This window comes from Cajanus cajan, chromosome 3, assembly GCF_000230855.2.
Source record: "Cajanus cajan strain Asha chromosome 3, NIPB_CcT2T_4, whole genome shotgun sequence".
Classification (NCBI taxonomy): domain Eukaryota; kingdom Viridiplantae; phylum Streptophyta; class Magnoliopsida; order Fabales; family Fabaceae; genus Cajanus; species Cajanus cajan.
In genome coordinates, this window is record NC_138519.1 from 24,927,140 (window position 1) to 24,936,394 (window position 9,255).

At 35.6% G+C, this 9,255-nt stretch overlaps 1 pseudogene across 1 annotated transcript; it reads right to left on the reverse strand.

Annotated features, from left to right (window-relative positions):
- Positions 1-2,257: 2,257 nt before the first annotated feature.
- Positions 2,258-8,782, reverse strand: LOC109818371 (putative cyclic nucleotide-gated ion channel 7; annotated as a pseudogene). Its single transcript, XR_014432346.1, has 6 exons — positions 6,430-8,782; positions 6,048-6,250; positions 5,002-5,312; positions 4,372-4,525; positions 3,477-3,701; positions 2,258-3,423 (listed from the first exon to the last, which is right to left on the reverse strand). The product of XR_014432346.1 is annotated as a putative cyclic nucleotide-gated ion channel 7 (transcript).
- Between the last annotated feature and the right edge of the window lie 473 nt (positions 8,783-9,255).

The following is a 9,255-nucleotide window of genomic DNA, read 5'->3' on the forward strand; positions in this document are numbered from 1 at the left end:
TTATATTATGAATAATAATATATATATTTAGTTAATCTTTATTTATATACTTACCTTTATAATTAACAATCTACTTATTTCTAATTTTTATATATAGATTCATTGAATTTTTAAATACTCATATATTTATACTCATTACCTATATTTTACTGATTTACTACTTAAATATAAAATTCATAAATCAATTAATAAAATGCAAATTTAAGAAATTACTACAACTTGGAGAGATATTTTTTTTAAATCAATCAAGATTAGGAACAAAAATAATTATTTAGTGTAATTATTTTAACTATAATGTCTTAATTTTTAAATAAAGAACATTTAATCTAGAAAAATTACATTGACCCCTACTTGAAGTTTTTCTAAATGACGTTGTATATATATTCTCAAATTTTTAAGTGAGTATTAATTTTCTTATTTATTTGTTAATAGTGGCACATACAATTACTACTTATATAAGATAATACTATTTATATACTATATATTAAGAGAAAATAAATTATTAATATACAAATATCAATAGATTTGATCTCTTATTTCATTTCAACTTTTGAAATATATATATATATATATATATATATATATATATATATATTAAATTAAATATCATGCACACTATGATTTAATATATATATCAAAATAATATATGTCACTCACTCATTGTATTTATGTTATTCATTACAAATAATATATATATTTATATTTTAAAAACACCCATATAATAAAGAAAATATTAAATAGTGCATTCAGGGTTTCCGACGAAATTTTTGACGGTTTGTCGGAAATTTCTGACAGAAAAATCCGTAAAAAATTTTTGACAGAAAAATCTGTCAGAAATTTTCGACGAATTTATATCCGTCGGAAATTTCCATTAGAAATATACATTTTCCGATGGAATTTAATCCGTCAAAAAAAAAAAAATTTCCGACAGAATTAACCGTCGGAAATTTGAGTTTTTCTTATAGTGAATCCTTCCACTTGTTTCATGACTTTAATGTATAAATATTTGATTATTTATATAAAAAGCATCTTTAGTTATGTTATTTATTGAATAACATAATAATATTTTTAGAATAGTTTGTTCATTCAAAAATACATTTAGCGTGGTTTGATTATGAGATTCTATCGATTAAAAAAGATATTCTTAAAGTGTACGTAATCAAGTATTATTGTTTAGTAAAATGATAATAATATCAAGATTATTGTGTGAGTTAACTAACAACCACATTTCATGAGTCATAGATATAAGATATCAAGTCGGGATATAAATATAAATATTAAGAGTAATATTTTTGTGGGATAGATCCACTATGAGAAGACTTTGTAATAGTTATGCGATTGTCACAAGTGTTTCTTATATATATGAACCATATTACAGTAATTATTTGACTTGAAGTCACTACAATTTTTTACATATAGAAGTTGTGGGCTTTATCGTTATACCATTTACTTGATAAATTTGCTTTAGACCTGACTAGGAAGACTATTTTTCCAGTTTATGTAACAACATTAAATTGAATCATTTAAAATGTTCAATTTGATCCCACCATTTTTAAAATGTTTGATTTGGATGTTAAATGTTAAATGTCCTCTAATTTTCAAAAAAATGTTAAATGTTCTTTTTACCTAACTTTATTTATTAACATCATTAGTATCAATTTGAACGAAATGACAACATTAAATATTTTTTAAAAATTAAAGGACCAAATTGAATTTTTAAAAAATAATATGACTAAATTGAATTAAAAAATAAATACAGAGGATAGAAATATAATTTAGGCTAAAATTTAAGAAGAGATACATTTAACAAATTATTGTGGGTTTTGTTGTTCATTATTTTATTATTCCAACAGGCTTAATTAGTGATTTTTTTATATTAACTATTTATGCAAATGACCATATTCTCACTATGTTTTGTTTAAGCATTGAGTTGACTCAATTTCCTGCTACAGTGGATTAATTATGAGATCTTAAATCTTATTTGGTCTGTCTCTAGTTCAGTTATAAATCTTTTGCCTGTATTGTGTGATATTACAGGCAAGCAAGTGGTGGGAAGAAGATTTTGATTAAGAAGCATCTTCTGCATGGCGGAGTTGAGTAGTACACTGTTAGACTATGCAATCTGTATTGTGTTTGATTTACACGTTGCATCACAGATACAAAGATAATTTACTTTGCTTGGTATGTAAGCGACAAGAAGAATGCACATGAATCACATTATTGTAATTTATTTGATGACTTAGGGTTATACCGAATATGATTCGTGCCCGTGAAAGTAATGTCCCATGCACAGTATTTTTTTTATGGAAGAATTACAATATTAACTCTAATGACACAAAGGTTCAAACGTAAGAGCTTCAGTATACTATAACAATTTCATTACTAGGCTGACTTTAGGAGTCAGGAAGAGTTTAATCCTCTGCACTTCTTTTACACTTAATAATAAACATATCTTATGCTATCAAAGCCATTTTTAAAATTTTAAAATATTTTGAAATTTGCCCCAAAAAAATATTTTGAAATTTACAGACGTTATATGTTCTTGGTCACCCCAACCAAAATTGTGACACTATATAAGCTAACACTGATAGTGATATGACCTGACAAAAAGTGTCTTGCAAGTGCAAATAGTATTCTACTGAAGGACACAATAGATTTTGCAATTTGTCCACAGAAAGAGGAGGATCAGTCTTCATCAAGACTAAGACTGCTGAAGTCAGGTTCTGGGGGCTTTTGTAGTTTGATCATGTCCCTGGAACCTGAACCACGGAGCCTATGATGACGAAGTGCATTAGCAGCAAAGCGAGAAGCGTAGACGGTTGTACCAAGTCCAAGGCTAGAAGCAGCAAAAGAAGAATTAGAATGCTTGATCAAGGCCCTGGTTGAATCATCACCGTTTTCATTATCAGAATCATACAATTCTTCTTCCTCCCTCCTGCGCTGTTCTGCGATCTTTCTCATGCAATGGCGCCTCCAAGCAGCTTAAATGTAGATAGCAGTCCACGTCCTCCATGGCTGCGAATAGAAACGGAATGTGTGCTGAACCTGTCTACTGTGAATGTACCTAAACTGTGAAGCAACAAACTTAAACTCCTCTGCTTCAAAAGCAAATGACTCCACCTCATTTATAGCCTTCACTGTCCTCGTTGATGATGGCAAGTTAGCAGCAGATTTGGGGTCTAATGCCCATGTTAGTAGCTCTTCTCCACAGAAGTCAGCTTCCTTCAGAAGACCTCTGTTGAAAAATCCACTCCTTCCACCATCTGTAGTAACACTCTCTAGACGCCCACGTATGATGAAGAGCATCCCATTCACTGGGTCCCCTTCCCTCACGATGTAAGTGCCCTCTGTATATAAAGTAGGCTTCAATCACTCACATATAGCATCCAGAAAGCGTTCATCCATGTTTGCAAAGAGAGGAACCTGAATATATGTATGTTGTGATATACACGAGAAAATGAAGACTAATAAGTGGCAATGACATTATGGCACTCAGTAATCACTCTCCTGAGATCTTTTGGAAGACTCTGAACTAAGCTCTCCTCATCTACTCCACGGGTGTTCAGCCACTTGTATTGGTCATAGCGTCTCACTCTTTCCCTCAGCACTTGAGGAAGCAAGCGATGATGCATCCACTGCTCAGAGTCACATCTTTTGATCCTCATTTCCTCAAGACGAACTGACATTGATTGAAGGTAGGTCTGTCCAATTGCATGATAACTCAAACATTTGAACTATTATAAATGTGTTAAAAAGTATTTCTCCATTTAGTGACAAGAAACTTGTAATGTTATATCATGTTAAAGCATGGTGATGGTTTGTCTTTGACCCATCCCTTAAACGTGTTAAAGCTCATAGGTTAAGTGAATCGGCCCCTAAACTACAGCTCAGGCCATTCCAAATAGAAGAGAAGCAGAGAAAGATGGTGATGGTAGTTGTCTTGATGACAAAACAGTAGAGCTGTAAAACTACATTAAAAATCTTTTAAATATTGACAATTTTGTCTTTGGGAACTAGATTTTTTTTTCTCATGAGTACAGAGAACACATGAATGTGACTCAATAATGTATTTAATCATCTCTTTTTTCCAAAGCATTTACTTTAGAAGTATATATAATTGTCTTGTGTCAAACAGAGTTGGGAACAGAAATTTCATACAGTGACTCTCCCAAGTCGCAAACTAGTTGATTTATTTGAGTTGTTGGAATTGAGTTAAGTAACACTCACGCTTAGTCTTTGTTAGAAAAAAAACCAAAAAAACAAGTTAAGTTACATAACTTGCCATATTATCATCATTGAGTTCAATCATTCATCTTGCCGTATTATATTAACCAAGACATCAATAATAATCATTGATAGATAAATACCTACAGTTAAAGCTTTTTGTATCTGCATGTTACCAATCAGAAGAGCAAAAAGGATAAGCCCCATAATAGCTATTACTATGGAAAACATAACCTCTCCAGGGTAGGTACTGGTTAGAAGCCCCTAACCAAGTGTACCGTGGAACGCAAAACAGAAGGTGCTTAGCCTTGTAAAACTTTGGAACGTAAAGCAATTTCAGTTATTGAAATGCACACGTGCTAGGTGCAAGCAGTAACCACTAATTAAGAAATAAAAATAGAGATCTGCACCAACTTATCAAACATATGTATAATAAATGCAATCGTTGGACATGTGAGGTCTAAGTGTCAACATCTCACTTTAAATAACACTGAATAAAGTTCATATTTAGAATTTATAGGAACAAAGTATATTTGTTTACATGTTAGTTGGCAAGGAAGAGAAATAGATGAAGCTAGCATCAAGTAAATGTTTAGATGATACAAGTGAAATTAATTTATCAGATGGTGAAGAAGTCTTCTAAATCAATTGGTCTTGAGTTCGGTTCTTATTGACCCTATATTCACATCAATATTAAACACAAGATAGTAGTGTGACCTGGTACTTGTCTATTCATGAAATTCAATTTTTTGGAGAATCAGACAAGGCAGAATATACCTCAAGTTTTGAAGGCTCCACCATAAACAGTAACAGAATTTTGGAAAAAGTTCTATGGAAGCAACAATATCAGACTGTATAGCTTGGGAGAAGATTCCATAGTTAAATTCTGAGGAATCATCCTCAACAAAGCATTTGGTTTTCAGAATAGTCTTGCTGACATTTTTCCACATTTCATACCCTGACATATGCTTGTTCGAATTCCCACAGTACAAGAAATGTGTATTGCACCCTTCAACTTCTTTACAAGCATTCTTCCAGCAGGTGTCATTGTGGTCAATGGCTAGTAAGTACCAGACAGAGCCAGTTATCTGTGGCATTAGGGAAGAGTCAGAAGAATGCACTTATTACTACATAACTTAATAAATTCTCTTCATACTTGTATTAGTTAGCCTGTATGGTAAAAGAAATGCAGAGGATCTAGTTTGCTATATCTAGGACTTCAAAGTCTTGCCACATATCCTCTTAACCTTGTAAAATTTCTATACAACATAACTTAGTGGTGTGCATAAAAAATTGAACCGAACTAGATTATAAAATCCATATTTTTTGAGAAAAAATCCAAACCAAACCACATTGTAGAAATAGTTTGGTTAACTGAGTCATTTTTATAAAGTGGCTTGGTTCGATTTAGTTTAGTTCTTTGAAAAAAAACTGATTCACATGAGTATAAAGTGGATAAAAGAATTGAATCACATTAATTCATTTAGAAAAAATAAACCATTTTTAGAAAAATGGAACAAGTCTACTTTATAAAAAACAGTTTGATTAGCTAAACAATTTTTATAAAATTATCATGTACAAAAAACCAATTTGTTTGATTAACTAAATCAATCCACTTTTATAAAAATTAGTTCGGTTAATCGAACTATTTTCATAAAATGTTTTGCCTTCCACTTCAAAAATTTGAACCAATCTATTCTATAAAAAGGGATTTAGTTAACAAAACTAATTTGTTTTTCCAGAAGCCCGAACCATGAACAATCCTAGCAAAATCCCATCAATAAGGAGAACTAGAAAAAGATTGTTTTACAAGAAGCACTTACATGACTAGCAAGCATATACCAGATCAAATAGTACATGGCACTGAGCAATGCGTTACACCAGCTGTCTTTTTAACTTCTGAAGCTAAAGGTATAAAGCGTAGAAATCTTGGAAAATATTGAAGATTCACAATTCTCAACAATGCCGTTTTTGTGGCCAATACCTCTACACGTCCTGTTCTGTTGAGACATTTCCACACTACAATCTGCAGCAAACATGAAAACAACTGAACCTCATTTGCATAAAAACTTTCCAAATGTAACTTGAACCATAATTATCATCATTGACATTATAGGTCAAATTTAGTAGCCATTAATAATTGTTTAGGTTTCTTTCATGAATATCAGCAATGCAGGATATTACTTACTGAAAGCTTTTTCAAACCTGTGGCATAGGCAACAAAGAAATGAAGTCAACGATGAAGTAATGTTGTAAATATCTCTTGGCAATCTTTGCAGGATCTATAACAAGTTCACCTCACCCAAATACTCGAGATGAAGGCACAATGTAAGCAGCGGAATTGGAAACTTATGCTGACGAGATAAATGGCATCGCATATTGTTCTCAGTGTGACAGTAAAACTTGTTAGCTTGTTATCTGTTCTGGCCAAAGGGTGGACTAGGGTTTCTTTCTAGGTCAAGCCTCAAAGCTAGAGCATTCAAAAGTGTAATCTGCCTTTTTAACTCTAGGGTTTTAGGTCTTATAGTTTATTGTTTATGGGCTTTATGGGCCCCGAGAATGTGAGGATTCTTTTAACCGTTCTTATTCGAAAGATACTTGGTGGGTGAGGGTGGGACCCTACCCTTGCAATCGGATAGTGTCTGTACGGGGATGTTAGATTGGCCCCTGCCCAACTAGACCCATACAGAGGGTCCAATCGGGCGGTGGCCGAGTGGGCTCTTGGAGGCGACTTGGATCGGATTATGACCAACCCGGTTTGTGCTGGGACACCAAGTCGGATATCGACCGAGTATCTCATAGATAGGGGGTCGGTCAAGGCTACAGTCAGCCTTTCGCGCGTAGAGAGGTAAGGTCGGATTCCGACCTAGACGGTACACTTGCCTTCCAGCCCTGAGCCTATAAGGCGAGAGGGCTTAAGACCTAGTTCTTATGGATTATTTCGGAAATAAACCGAGATGTAAGTCGGATTCCAACCTGGACGGTACACTTGCCTTCCAACTCTGAGCCTATAAGGCGAGAGGGCTTAAGACCTAGCTCTTATGGACTATATCGAAAATAAACCAAGATGTAAGTCGAATTTCGAATACGACGGTACACTTGCCTTCCAGCCCTGAGCCTATAAGGCGAAAGGGCTTAAGACCTAACTCTTATGGATATCGGAAATAAACCGAGATGTAAGTCGGATTCCGACCTGAATGGTACACCTTAAGGCCTAGCTGCTATGGTCCTATCGGAAGTAAGTCGAGACAGCTCATTCGTCTGACACCTCGATTTTTGGTTCTTCGGGATTTGATAAGGGATTTCTCTTCACCTTACCAACTAGGGGACATGTATTTATTGCAAAGCCGGCGTTAAAGGATGCAAATAATGACTTTGCCACGTGGCGGTGCCTGTTATTAAAGTCCAGGGTGTGGGGCCCCCCAGGGTCAGGGGTTGCAACGCCTCACGCGCGTTGTGACCTTTGGGCCTCCCTTTCACGCGCGGCCTTTCAACTCTATAAATATAAGTCCTTCGGCAATTTTTGATTTCATTTTTGTCTCTTTACTTCGCGTGTCTTCTTCTCTAGCGATATTTCTTTTTTCCTCCTTGTGGTCTACGACGGTCCACAGCGGTTCTGTGACTATGTTGGGTGGGAGAAGTTGTTGAGAGAAGCCTTAGGTACGCGTATCTATTCCATCGTTTTAGTAGCATTTATTTTGAAACCAAATCCCACCATAGTTGTTAGTAAAGTTAGGGTTTATTTATAAAATGGCCGGTGTAACTTACGGAGAGTTGTATAAATGGGTTAAAGATGATGTTTTAAAATGTGAATCATCACTGAATTCTTGGGCCGCCATGGATAGTTTTTGCCGAGAGCACGTAGTGTGTGGCGAGGGTGACAATATCATCATTTGCGAGCCCTGTGTAGATAAAGAGCCCGTGTGTGTTAGTTTTCCTTCAATAGAGCGCTTCACTTTTTGCTATGCCACCTTTATTTCCAAGCTTAAAATTAGATGGCCCCTTACCGAGTGTGAGAAAGGAGTGCTCCAAGCGTTAAATGTGGCCCCCACTCAATTTCACCCAAATAGTTGGGCATTCGTTCGTGGATTTGAGATTTTGTGCCTAGGACTCGGAATACCACCGACTGCAGACAAGTTCTTTTACTTTTTTGAGAGTCGGGTAACCAAGCGTAGCATTTGGGTGTCGATGAGCGGGGTTTGCTATCCCTATTTCAGTCATCATATAAGGATTTTAAAAAATCTTATTTCCGGATTCGTTGTATGCCGGGCAACGAAATCTTACTCGAGGGATACCCCCTATACTGGTGTGAGAAACCAATATCCGTTGGAGGGCTAGGGGCTGATGCCTTGTCGGAAAAAGACCGAGAAGAGGCTAAAAAACTTGAAGACCTCAAAACCACCTTCAACACCGCCAAACTTCTAGAATTAGAAAATATGCCTACTGAATTGAAAACTTACATAGGTACTTGATATTTTCCCATGATTATTCTTGTCGCTTTGCTTGATAATGCTTAATTGTGAATGTGTTGTTTATTGTTGGAATGATTGCAGAGAAAATGGCCAGCATGAGTACCCGAGAGCTGATGAAACTGTGGAAGGAACAAGAGGCCTCTAAAGCTGTCGGTGCTGAGGGGTCAGTGGCTGAAAGGGTTGAGGAGACTGGGGCCCCGACTCTTTAAAAGAAGAAAGGTGAGTCTTCCATGAATCGTCGCCGAGAGACCGATAGGTCAATCTTGGTCGTGAACCTGGAGACTCTGGTCGTTACTGGGGAAAACGAAAAGAATGAGGAAAATGAGGTTCAATCTACGGAAAAAACCTTGAGCTTATGTCTTGGTGATGACTGGGAACCCGTGGATCATGGCGCTGATTGGGGAAAGGCTCCCTCCTTTTGGGATGAGAAGTTCAATCACTCTAGTCACATCCGTGGGACTGACGTACTAGAGGGTGATAAGACCGATCTAGAAAAGATGAGTGCTTTCTCTATTGTGAAAGGAATAGAGTCTCTCACCAATCGGCTCTCTATCCTCTC